The following is a 13282-nucleotide window of genomic DNA, read 5'->3' as shown; positions in this document are numbered from 1 at the left end:
CTCGGCTGTGCACACTGAAATCTTCGCCATTACGGTGGACTGTTTGGTAGCTTTTTAAAAGAATTGTGTTTCCCCCCTCTTTTTTTAAAAACACCCGTTATTTCCTGACTGCCTCAGAGACACCAAGAATAGAATCCTTGACACATCAAATTCTGGAACCTCACCACTCACCAAGACTGTGGTTCCTGATCCAAGGAGTGCCGACTGAGAATCAGCACAGTCTCTTGAGAGTGTCCAGGCCTGGCTGCTAAGCTCCCTGCTCTGATTAGCTTGTCGAGTTCACAGTGTTCCAGAGTGCTGAAGCACAGAAATTAGGGAGGGGAGGTGGAAGGAAAATCACTGGAGCCTCTTACGATCGAACTTCCACTAACTGAGAGGAAATGTCTTATAAATAAACAACAGCAACAGAAACAAAAAAAAAAACACCATCCCGTCCTGCCAGAGGAATGTACATTATTGTCTCCGGACGGAAAACTTTACACCACACCAGAATGCAGCCATGTCTCCTGAAACTACCTCCCTCGAAACAGAAAGAAAAAGGAGAATCAAGGAGAAAAGGAGAACAAAAAAAAAAAAAAAGGTTTTTTCATCCTCTTGAATTCTGTTAGGAAGTTCGTGTGCGTTCCCAGTAGACAAACTAAACTAAGCAGTTTCAACAGTGTCACTGTTCCAGGATTTCTTGCGGAGGCTGCTTGTTAGCAAAATTTCATTTCTGCCCAGATCATTGCTGTGCCATCCGGACATTTTCAGAAGGGAAGTTCAGGGAGGGGTGGGGGAAGGTTTGACTCTGGAGGAGAGGAAGAAGAGAGGACAAAGGAACACTCCTGGTGAACCCCAATGCCCTAGCCCCAGCCATGAGAAAGCCAGCCCCACCCTCCACCCAACTGCTGCTTGTTGAGGACTTGGTGATGAGGTGTGTTTAATCTACTTACTCTTTCTGCTCGGGAGGCTGAGGTTCCTATATTTCCAGCTCATGCTGGACTGTACCGTAAGCAACAAGTGAAATGAGTTCAGTGATCTCATTCTAGTCCTTCGACTCCTGTCCACATCGCTAAGCGACTGCACAGCTTGGCACAGGCCAGGATGAGTCAGCAGTCTCTGGTCATGAGAGGCCAGGCCTGGAATAGCAGGGGGGTTTAGGTCAGGAGCGAACTGAAGCAGAGGCCGTCTGGGCGGCAGTACTCTCGGCTCTGCAATGTGCGGAGACACTGCAGGTCACAATGAAAGAGCCTCATCAGCTAGTGGGTAAAGACTGTAGGATTGTAGAAAAAGAGAGCAGCAAGGGAAAAAAAGCAAAACAGCTGCCTACCAAACACAGACAGAACAAATTAGAGTACCACAGTCAGAAAGAGAGGGCACCGGTAGAGTCCTGGAGGAGAAAAGATGCTCATTAAGATTTCTGGAATACCTTTTCTTCCATGTGCTCTGAGCTTGATTTGAGAAATCAGGTGGTTACCTATATACTATCATAGTATTTTGGTATTCTTTCTTGATTTGGTAAGTAATGAAACCAACAAATAAAAGCAAAGTGCTGCAGTTAAAGTATCAAAAAGAAGCCTCATCTGCATAAAATAAGAGCCCAATATCTCAAAAAGGCATATTTGGGACAATAGTGTCCTTGAATAGCCTGCAGAACACAGGTAACACATGGGTAAAGAGAAGCACTCCTCAAATAAAGACTGAGTGAGAGTAGAGAAGAGCTGAGAAAAATGAAAGGCATATTTTCAACGATGAAACACTAGGGAAATATGCTGTGCCCATATTTTGACTCAATGGGGTCAGCACAGACCTCCATCAGGAAGCGATATTTCCCACCACGAGGAGTTCCCAACACCTCTCCTGAGCAGTAGTACAGTGATATAGCAAGAGGAGAGGGGAGATAAGGTTCAACGTAAGCAATTAATCAGTAATGCAACATTTTGTTTGGGAGGAGGCAACTTGCCTTAGAAGCCAACTGATAAAGGAAAGTCTTAGTGTCTGAAACAAACTTAGAGGAACTGTATCCAGGAGACTGAAGTGGAAACAGAATTAACAGCAAATAGCAGTGATGGCCCCAAAATAAGGAAGAAAGCCATCCCAAGTAAAATGGTGCACAGCAGGAATAGCATGGCAAAGAGAACAAGATCAACAGAGTTGGGAAACACCAGTAAAATATTTCTGTAACATTCTTTGAAAAGGAATAAGAACCTACCATATATTTCTAATGGCTGTCCCTTAGAGATGCATGGTGTAAGAAAATGTAGAGTAAATTTCGTTTAGCACTTTAGAGAGTGTTAAATCATCTTAACACGTCTTTAATAAACATTTAACCTTGGGCTAATGAATTTTCTGGGCTCAGTTTCCTTCTCTTTGAAATGGAACATTATCACACTCATTGAATTATTACAAGGGCTGAATCTATGTTTGGCCAATGTTTGGTCCTTATCACAGCAGTATTGGTCACATGATGAACACTCAATAAATCACTATCATTTTTATTTGACTATCATATCATCCTCATAAGTGCCCCGTGAACGAATCATTTCCAGTCAACACTGGGTAGAGCCAATATAAAGACTAGTAAAATCAGTTGTGTAACATTCCTCAGAGAATGCTGCTTTCAAAAGCTTATTTCTATCAGCTGAACATACTTAAACACAGAGGATGGTGAAAATCTATTATGTTACAATCTCGATTTGGGGTATCTATGTTGTCAAAGCAGCTTGGAGCTTACCGGAGTCCTATAACTAGAGGCCTAGAAAAGAAGAGGGATGTTTAGAAGCTTCTCCAAAAGCAACAGGATGAAAGTGCTATTGCCCTGACCGCATGATGAGGGCTTTTCACCAAAGGGGGAAACAGTCCAGCTGATCATCCCAGCCTAATTGATTAATTGTGGGTCTGACCATCTGGCTGATGAATGCTGACACCCAACAGTGATTGCTGTGTAACACGAATCCGGATGTGCTCTCCCTGATGCTTCCCACAATAATGGCAGCTCTGAACTTGAGCTGAGTGTATTCAGGCCTCTTGGCTCAATCTCTTCATGGAACAGTGACTGTGGCAGGGAATATTTTACTAGACCTGGTCAAGCAGGATCTTCTCTGATTTCAGTTACCCCCTCCTTCCCAGCTCCACACCTACCCTCTCCTGAACCCTCTCTTGTATATAATCACTTTCCAGGCACAGCATTCCATCTGTAGTTTCCATCATACTGTCTGGTTCTCTCATTTCCGGTTACTCTATTCAGAAAAATATTTGACTGGTCTGAAAGACTGTATTGCTATTTCACAAGGACTCCTACTGAGACACTCTTATTATATCCCCTTTGCCACTGGTTTACTTCAAATGACCCTGTGCTTCCAAGTAAAGAAAATTATTTTACCTAATTCATGAGCCTGATTAAAAGGCCCCCACACATATGGTCTGAGTTCTGCATGAAGTTAATAGACTACAAGGGTTAATAGCAGATAGTTCTTACATCTCAAACCTACATCTGACCCTTGATTAGTAGTGTCCCATGAAGAAGATTCTCCCCACAAGTTCTCTGGAGCGAGAAGGTCAAGTGCATGTAAATGACAGGGATCCATAGCAGTGCCCCCCACAAACCAATCTACATGGAGCTAACCTGTACGAGAGAGAATTCACTAAGCAAATAAAATCTGAATGCATAGATATAAACTCTGAGGAATTACAACCCAAATATTTTACTATTTTTTTGTGGGAAGTAAACTGACACAAACTGTCCTGCACAAGCTTTTCCAACAAGTCACAACAAAGGAGGATCCTCTGTTTCCCCTCTTCTTTCCCCAGACTGATTACCATCTCAAAAGTCACCATTTTCCTTGCTCCCATCTGTGCTGAGTTCTTCTGCGTTCCAGGCTGGGTCAGTGTTAACTTTCAGTAGAGGATGGCAGTAGCATGCTGAACTGCAGAGTTCCAGACTGGGAGTTGGGAAATGTTTTTGGCCTGACTGTCAGTAAACAACTATGTGTCTAGGGCAAGTCAAGTCCCTTAACTCCCTATGTCTCAGTGTCTTCATTGAAAAATGATAGGGTAGGACTGCATGAACTCCACGGTCTCTGCCAACACAGAGATTCTATGGTTCTATAGCTCATTTCCTTTTTCTCTCTGGCATCAACTACTCAACAACTCTGCTTACAGTCATTTCTCTGCTCTCAGTTCCTGATGGAAAAATATCTCCTTCATTTACTACCCGGTATTTGGTATTTGTAACCTCTCTTTCTTTTTTCGATGCTAGATATTTTGAGTCATAAATATGAACACATCCAGATAGATGCTTTAAATTTGAAGGCGTTTAAGGAGAATAGCTTTCCCATGTAGAACATTTAGTGCAGCTCAGCATGGAGGAAGCCAGCCATCCAAAAGTGGAGCAAAGGGGCCAATTCACAAATGAGAGGAAGCCTTTCATAATAAGAGTCTCTAGACTCTTCAAAAGCTAAATGCTACCAAATTCCAACTACTTTTCTAATCAATCCCAGACACCATAGCAAACACTTAGGACTACAAATTTGAGGGCCAGCACTGGCAGTGATGCAGTTCTTATTTCACCTCCACATGTATTGCCAAGTAGGATTTAGGATGGCATAGTAATAAGAGCCAAGAGGACAATCTGTCATTTATTTTCCTCCAAACTTTTTGAAATTTCCCATTTGAGCTCTGTTTCTCAGTTTTAATTTGTTAACTGCCATTTTTCAGCATTTCTTTTAACAGGTTACTAATAATTTCTGATGCAGGATCTCATATTTCATTTTGTGCTGCTATAACTGCTGTTAATATTTCATCTGCCTTCAATTCAGCTCGGAATAAAGGCTGCTGGGTTTTTGATACACTGTTAACACTTTGGTTCTGGGGATTTGATCACCAATGTTCGCCCAATTTGTCTGGATCTTGTTACATGTAAGTAATAGACTGCCTGAATCAGAAATATCTCAGGGTGCGCTATACTAGTACATTCTAGGACTTCTTCAAAGTCTCTTGTTCTGGATCTTTGATGAGAAGAACATAATTATTCTGTTGTGGTTTTTTTTTTTGGTTATTGTTGTTGTTTCTGTTTGCCCAGGCTACTTGCCATCTGCTTCAGTGGTGTCACTCTGGGAGCAGAGTGCAGCGGTTAAGAACCAGGGCTCCCAGGCAGATCTAGGTTCAAATTATAGCTCAGAAACTTGCTGCAGGCATCACATTAGGCCAGTTCTTTAATCTCCCCAGTCTCTGTTTTCCAATTTTCAAAACAGAAATAATAATAATGGCCACCTCTATTGCTAAAAGGATTCCATAAACCAATGTAAGGTGCTAGGGCTGTCTGAGTTATCAATAAATAATGGGTATCATTATTACCTTAGCATTAATAATCTACACATTTGCATTAAAGGGTTATTATTTTGCAACATATTTTAAAGACCAATAAATTACTTTTGAGTGCAGACTTGTTGTTTACGTTATTATAGTTTACATTTTCAAGAACTGTCTGTGATATTAAGTAAAATATTTAAAAATTGGTCCTTAGAAGCATATGTATAATTAAAAATAGCATATAGTATCATATTTTTATTTCACCTTTCAGTCTAGCATTAAATTCTCACAAGTTTTTTTCATCTAACAGTCAGACCTAGATAAGGCGCATGGTACCAATGCTAATCCATTCCATAAAGAGATGGCTTATCATATTTACTTTCCCTTACTCCCAAAGAATATAGATTATTTTAATATTCTTTGATTATGTGCCAGTTGGAGTCCATCAGGAGAAAGAAACCACATAGCAATTTGAATAGGCAAAGTTTAATATAAAGAATTATTAACTATAATAGAGGATTGGAGTGATGAGGGAGTAGCTAGTAAGAAGTGAAGAGAATTCAAAATTATATAAGAATAAGCAAATATAAAGAGCATAACTATTTGTAGGGCTGAGATAGAGTGTTCAAGGAAGAGTCCTCTGCACCCCTGGACTGGGATACAGACATGGTTGGACAAGGCCCAGCCATTGAATGAATGAAAGGCAGAGAAATAGCTGGGAGCTGTTGTGTGGTGGGTGTTGGTGGGAGCTGCTGGCCACCAGGCACTGGAGAAACTACCTGTGCCTCAGCTGCTTGGCACCAAGGCAGCTGTGTGTGTTGGCAGGAACCAGACCCTGGAGAAATCTTGCACACTGCAGGAGCCTGACAAAAGAGTACAGGGGAACCAGGAGGGAAAAATTTCTTCCTCTCTAATGTCTCGCCGAACCCTCTACTGACAAGGTGTACTCATACCCTGGAGCAAGGAAAAGTATTTAAAGGTCCCAGATACACGTTTGTGGAGTAGGCAAGGAAGGGTAAATCTGTGGGGCAGCACATTGATAACCAGCATAGTTATTATTTGTTCACATACTTTATGAAAAAACTCACTCTGGAGACAAAATCCAGTGTTCTCAATTTATTATACTACTCTTCGCCTTTGATAATAAATTAGCTCTCTGCATAGCCAAATAAATACTGACAGAATCAAAGAAAATAACATTCTATTAAATAAAAGTAGCATTTGTACAATATTACCCCTAAATACTGCCCACATATTTAAATTGTTTATAACTGAAAAATTAAGAAAAAGATGTACAGAAATACTAAACTATTGACCTAAATTTATGCATCAGTGATCTCAGTCCAGAGTTTCAACTAACTGGGCAATCAGGAGTCACTCTTTTTCAAAAGTGGTAAAAGTGGCCTCAATTATCATTTCCCTTTCTCTCTCCTTTTCTTTTTATTGACTGTAGACCCATATTTGGTGTTCCATGCTTGTCGACTATGGGTTGCTATTTTTCAGAAAAAGAAATGTATTTTGTAGAGAATTTTTCTCATGATTCCTGTCCTATATTGTTCTACCCTCAATGTTAAATAGAGAAGCATCAGTAAAGACCAATTTGGGCATTCATCAAGGTATATAGTGATCACTTTTAGGATTGGTTTTACTTATAGATGGGGAGGTATGTGCCAAAATACCTCCCCAGTTTTTGCCCAATTCCTAATTCATTTAAGAAGAGAACAGAACCTTTTATCCTAGAATTAGAGGCAGAGTTTTAAAGCACAAGACCTTGACTTTAGAAGAGGCTGTGGTGGTGGTGAGGAGCTAAAAGCAATTGGATGAGAAGAGGTCCTGTGTGGAGAAGACTACCACCAGGCTAAGACCACAAAGCACCCGCCTCACTCACTTTCCATGTCTTCCTATGCCTGGCCATTTGGGTACTATATGATCTCACTGTTATGGAAGGGTTCTACTTGTATCCTCACAGTTGTGTTTTCTGAAAAGCAGAGGTATTGTTAAGCAGAGCAAGCCTCACTCCGTTGTCTCACAATCATATTGTAGACAAGAGCTGCCTGCTATTGTATTTAGGATTTTCTTTGGTTTGTGTTGTGTTTAAGGACTGAGGATAAACCTTGTGACCCTACATATATTTGATCCCCACCTCCCCAACCAACATAAGCACACTCCCCTCCCCTGCAATTCCCAAGTCCGAAAGGAGATGGTGACAAAGGAGGAAGTCCCTGTGTATCAGGCAGCCTCGTCCTTTGGTTTCAGTTCGCCCTTCTGTTCAGCTGGCTTTTCTGCTCTGACCCACTACACTTACCCTGTCGGCTGCTCTTACCAGCAACATGCCTTTTTAATCAGCCTTCCTGGGGTCTGCATTTGATTACAGCATTTGTGTTCTATTTTGATTCTTTTGTACTGTGCCCTGTGGTGTGAGCTTGAAAGGTGTTATTTATAAAATGAAGTTCTATTGTATTGCCACTTGGATTCAAAGAGGACATATAATATTAATGCAGAATGTATTTAATAATATCTTGAATCTATTAAATCAATTTCTTCCTGAGAACACAGAATGGGAGTGAGGCAGTGGGCTGGTAACCAGGTAATGTGATCTAAGCATCACCTGAACTTCCCCATACAAGCACTCTTGAAAGCTGGCACAAGAACCATTCTCTGAACGTCAGGGTTTCCAGAAGGCATCGACTCCCTCTCCTCAGCCAGACCAGTGTGGCGTGCACCTGTTTAAACATTCAATTGTGGAAGGCCAAACATTTTCCTAGGCATCAGATGCAAATTTTCTGACTAAGGAAACCAGGAGATGAAACATGGATCTGACTTTTTTTATTACCTAGGAAGATTTAGGTAAAGAAGGAAAATAGAATCACCTGTTTCCAAGGAGCTGCTCTCGAGGTTTGTAAGAAAGAAAGAAATTCTTTATGTTCCTGACTCCTCTCAAAGCAGGCGAAGAAAATCCTAGTGATACCTAGCAAGAGTGCAGGTTTCTTTACAGATGCTGGGCCTATAGTCAAATGTTCATGGACTAGTCTCCAACTTTATGATGGGGGTGTCCCCAACTTCTTTTACTGCTAATTTTAATGCAAACCACAGACTGAAACATTACTGTATCAGAGCTTGCATATCACATCTGTTGTTCCATACATTCCATTTTCCCCCTCCACCTTTTTGTTTCTCCTGTTGATAGATATGAAATCCTCAATAGCTAAGCTGCTGTTTGGAAAGGGAGCAAGGAGGGAGCAAGTGTGGAATGTGGTTTACCAACCCGGCTCCGCAGAACTTGCTAAAAGAATCTGTCACACATAAAGGAAGCTGGCTGGGCAGTCCTGGAGTGAGCTCCTAGATTTTTACCTGTGCTTACTCACTGGCTCATTATATAATTCGAGGAAATTTAGGTCTAGTTATCTAATCATTAACATGGAAATAACTACATTTATTTTTTTCTATATGCATTGAGCTTCTTCAGGGATGAATGAGATTATGGTTCGGGAATGCTCTAAATTTTCTGCACCAAAGGTGGGATACAAAGGCACATTATTAAAATGATAGTTCTGCCCCCCCTTTTTTGTTATCTAAATTCAGATATGAAAAACATTAATGAGGGGAATAAATCATATACTTTCATTTATAAGTGACATTCCCAAAAGGAAGAAGCTAATATGTGTTGAGAAATACACATTTTCGTCTTGTATGTATCAAATTATAAGCTATTTGCATTAAAAGATCACATTAATAATCCTTGTACCCTACCATATTGGTTTGCCTTATATAAGTATTTCATTAATATTTGTTGAATTGAATTAAAAGATGAAATCATACAACTTCAGAACTGAACCATGTAAGGACAGTTACCTCATTTTGCAGATGATAAAACCGATGCCCAAATAAATTGACTTACTCATCCAAATGCAATATTAATAATGCTACAAGTCTTTAGAGGAGTTATTAAAGTTCTGCCCTGACCAGTTTGGCTCAGTGGCTAGAGCGTCGGCCTGTGGACTGAAGAGTCCCAGGTTCGATTTGGGTCAAGGGCATGTACCTTGGTTGTGGGCACATCCCCAGTAGGGGGTGTGCAGGAGGCAGCTGATCGATGTTTCTCTCTCATGGATGTTTCTAACTCTCTCTCCCTCTCCCTTCCTCTCTGTAAAAAATCAATAAAATATATTTTTTTAAAAAGAAAATATATTTCTCAATCAATTAAACAAAATGGATGTTCTTTTCTCAAAATAAAAAGTACTCTTCAGTTCAAATAATTTGAAGTATTCTAATCTAACCAGGGAGGTTGAAACTTAAAGTCACAAGGGAACCTCATTAAGTGGCCATAGCCCATAAGTGTGCTAGAAATGCCGAGTGACTAAAGTTGAACATTTTAACACTGTTTATCCCCCTTTCTATTGGCATATTTTTCAGGTAAAATTAAGGTCATCAAAAAAAAAGTAATGTCAGATACTTGAAATTATATGAGACTCATGGAGGTACAATTCAAAAATACAATTACTTTTATTTATTATTTCAGTCTACTATTAAGCCATATTGTAGATTGCATGCCAAATCTAAATTCTAGAGTTCAGTAAACAAAATAGGACAAGACACTTTGGCCTTTGTTAAATAAAAAATAAGCAGGGCTAGAGTGAGTAAGGCAATTTCCCTTTAGGAGAAGTTACTTGTGTGGTATTTGCAGAAAAAAGTTTGACTCTTGGCTAAGTTGTCTGGTTAAATCAGCACCATAACAATAAAAGCAAGTCAAACTATCCTTTTGACTGACTTGGTTGTTTTATTTTCTGAACAGTATTATAATATTTTTTCCTTTTCTTTATCTTAAGTCAGTCAAGATATTTAAATTCTTGACTAAAATGTAAACAGTTTGTAGGCAGGGCTTTGTTTTTAATAATCTCCTGAAAACTGTAGCAGAGTGATTGGGATAAAACAGAAACTGAAGAAATGTAAAATTTCAATTATTGTCAAGTAGGACTCTAGGAATCTCCAATGAACTACTTTTCATTTTTCCAAAGCCCCTTTTCACATTGAAAGGTCATGGTGAACAGAACTGGGAGAAAAGGGGAGCAAGTGACAGCAATAGGCTAACTACCTGTAACAGTTGGAGGGCCTGTTTTAGACTTGCTTGTGTATTACCAAGATTTGATTCCAGAAACATAGCCAGGCATTCACAGATCAAGTTCCAATTCTGAACTTGGACTTTATTTCTTGCTCTATCTGCTTAGGCATTCCAGGTTCCACTATTTCTGAACCAATATTAAGGAGTGTTCTCAGACTATATTAATGTTTCCTTTCACCGGTGTATTGTCAAGGAGTCCTAAATCTTACATTTTCTGTTCTATTATCTCCATAATCTGTTAAATCATGTCTAGACTTCTGAGTTGGAATATTATGAATTAATTCACTATGATTCTATAAGCATCTATTATGTGTCTGAGATGCTAGGAAAATAAATAGGAATAAGCCTTACTTCCTGCCCTCGAAGAATTAGGAATTTATTTACAATGTAGTGGCTACTTTCCATAGATAGTATATATGTTCCTGATTTTAGGCTCTGCTCTTCCTCAAAGTGCCCTTATTCTTTAATGAATCTAATTATTTTAGTTATCTTATAGTCCAGCTACATGCTACCTCTGCTATAAATCATGTTTTAGTTTTGTAGTCCACATTAACTTTCCTTTTTTTTTTTTTTTTGACTAGTACAACTGGAATAAACACTACTGCTCACCCAATATACATTCCCCCAATTCTTCCTAGCTACAGACCCCTGTGTTCAGAGTCACAATGTGCTCAGTCCGGGATGAGTTATGCTATTTCTAAACCAATTATGACAAATCTGTTCCCTGACTTCCTTGCCTCCCTAGCAACCAAGGGTGGCCTTGTGACCCAGTTCTAGTCAGTATGGTCTACGTGGCAATCTGTACGAGAGGCTGGTTTTTGAGAAAATTTTTTTCTTTTTTGATAAAGGTAGAGGTAAAGGCAATCCTTCTCCTTCTCCTTCCTCCCTCTCTGAAGATGGACATGATGCTAGGAGTTGCAGCAGCTATTTTGTGATCATAAAGCAACAAGCATGCAAAAAGGCAAACAATTCCAGAGACATTGTCTCCGATTTTATTACACATCAGTACTTCCTTACTTCTGGACCTCTTGTTACATGAGAAACACAAATCCCTATTTATTTAGGCCACTTAAGTCAGGAACATATTTCTAACCAAGAAATAACTTTTATAATTTGAATTGCCCAAACTGTCCTTCCTAACTGCATGGCATACATCGGCCACATTCTGAGCATTTAATAAATATTAATTTTCTCAGATATACAGTAGACATTCAATATATGTAATAAAATTCTCACTCTGAAAGCAAGGAGGAAATTTGTATTAAGCTAAGAAAAGAGGGTTAAACTAGGTTAAAAAAGAAACATTTGAGTCTATAATAAATTCCATGAGAATAATGTTACAACCTGGCATAATTATTAATACAATAAAAACAAACTTTCAGTTTTCAAAAATTAGTAAAATATATTTTAAGAAAGCCCCAAAGGGATAGTTGTTTGAAAGAAGAGATGATACAAACACGATTTTTATTAAATATAAAGAAGACAATGCAATGCAATTCTTGCTCTATATAAATGGAGTGAGGAAACAGCACTTGTTAAATACCACTAGCAACGACATTTTCTCTGTCCCTTAGGCAGCATGACTGTGACTCACCCAAATGCTCCAGACTCCTTAGCATGCTAATTAGCTTCCAAAAATCTTTCACCTGATGTTTGAACCCACTAGTGAGGAAACTATTATAGCATTTGCTTTTGGAGAAAAGACTACATAAGTTGGGACAGAAGCTATTTTCAAGGCTTCCAAATATTACAAGTACAGGGGAACGGCTGAAGAGAGAAATAAGCAGCTCTGGGTCGTTTTAGGTTAGTGACCTTAAATATAAGGTGCGATTTAATCAGAAGCCAGAGTAATCATGGCAGGAAGTGGGGAAAAAGACTCGGAGCTGCCTGGAGTTAGGGAGGACTTTGGTGGCAGCATTCAGCCTGAGCTAACACTGCAGGATTTGGTCAGAGGCTCCACAAACAAAGGGCTGCATTATGTAATGCATCTTGTATTCCTTTGTGAACTATTCCACAACGAACGAAGTTTCATTAGTACTCCCCCCACCCCTCCCCTTGTAGACATTTTACCAATTCCAAGCTGTGACTCCTTGTTGTCCAGAAGGGAAGCTTTTTATCTTAAATAAAAGTTTAAATTGCAAGGAAAATAGGATTTTTTTCTTCTACAAATCAAACCAAATTAATTTGAACTTTATACTCACTGGGAAAATACTTCTTAAGTTAGGTGGACAAAAGTAATCTCATAGGAAGAATTTCCAAATAATTCAGCAATCGTTAGCAATAATTTTACACTCTCCCTTAGTCTATCATTTTATGGTAGTGTTAGTCTGTTAAGTGTACTATTCATACAGGGTCACCTTTCAATACAGCATTTTATTTGTGAAATTGAAAGTCAGCATGTTCCATGGATGGCACACAGCAATACATTCTCATAAATAGTATCTCTTTTCAAAATAAAACTTATTTTTATGCCTGTTACGAGGATATTCTTAGATTAAGTTACTCCCTATGCTATCAAATTTAGCTTTGGTGTATAAAAATATATTTTTAGCAGTTTAATTCTTTCATCGATTACTAACTTAAGAGACTTCCATTATATAATATTATTTTGATCAACTGTAAAAATAATTTAAGTGCTGAAATAGATTTTTTTTCCTTCTGACATGTCAAATGCTAGTTTAGTATTTGTCACTTAGACCCCTATGAAAGTGACTAAGGTTTACTGGGCAATACTTCACAGGACATGTCTTTTGGTCTGAGAATATGGGTTGTGCATAATTAACGTTTAGATGAGAGCCCCCCAGGACCAAGAGGTATAAAATATTGAGCGTTTGAATCTCAGCAGGTTGCGCTCTTCCTCTAACTTGGTACTAAATG

At 39.1% G+C, this 13282-nt stretch overlaps 1 protein-coding gene across 10 annotated transcripts in view; it reads right to left on the bottom strand.

Moving 5' to 3' along the window:
- The window catches only part of ZBTB20 (zinc finger and BTB domain containing 20), a 919384-nt gene that overhangs the window by 327660 nt on the left and 578442 nt on the right, over window positions 1-13282 (bottom strand). For 2 of the 10 annotated variants that reach the window (XM_059687792.1, XM_059687795.1), the window contains exon 1: window positions 933-1192. The exons of the other annotated variants lie outside the window; for them this stretch is intronic. The gene's annotated coding sequence lies outside the window, so the exon portion shown is untranslated. Of the gene's footprint in view, window positions 1-932; window positions 1193-13282 lie in introns of those variants that run through there. 10 annotated transcript variants of the gene reach the window in all.

Source organism: Myotis daubentonii, chromosome 3 (assembly GCF_963259705.1).
Source record: "Myotis daubentonii chromosome 3, mMyoDau2.1, whole genome shotgun sequence".
Lineage (NCBI taxonomy): Eukaryota > Metazoa > Chordata > Mammalia > Chiroptera > Vespertilionidae > Myotis > Myotis daubentonii.
This window is presented reverse-complemented; position numbering and strand designations above follow the sequence as displayed.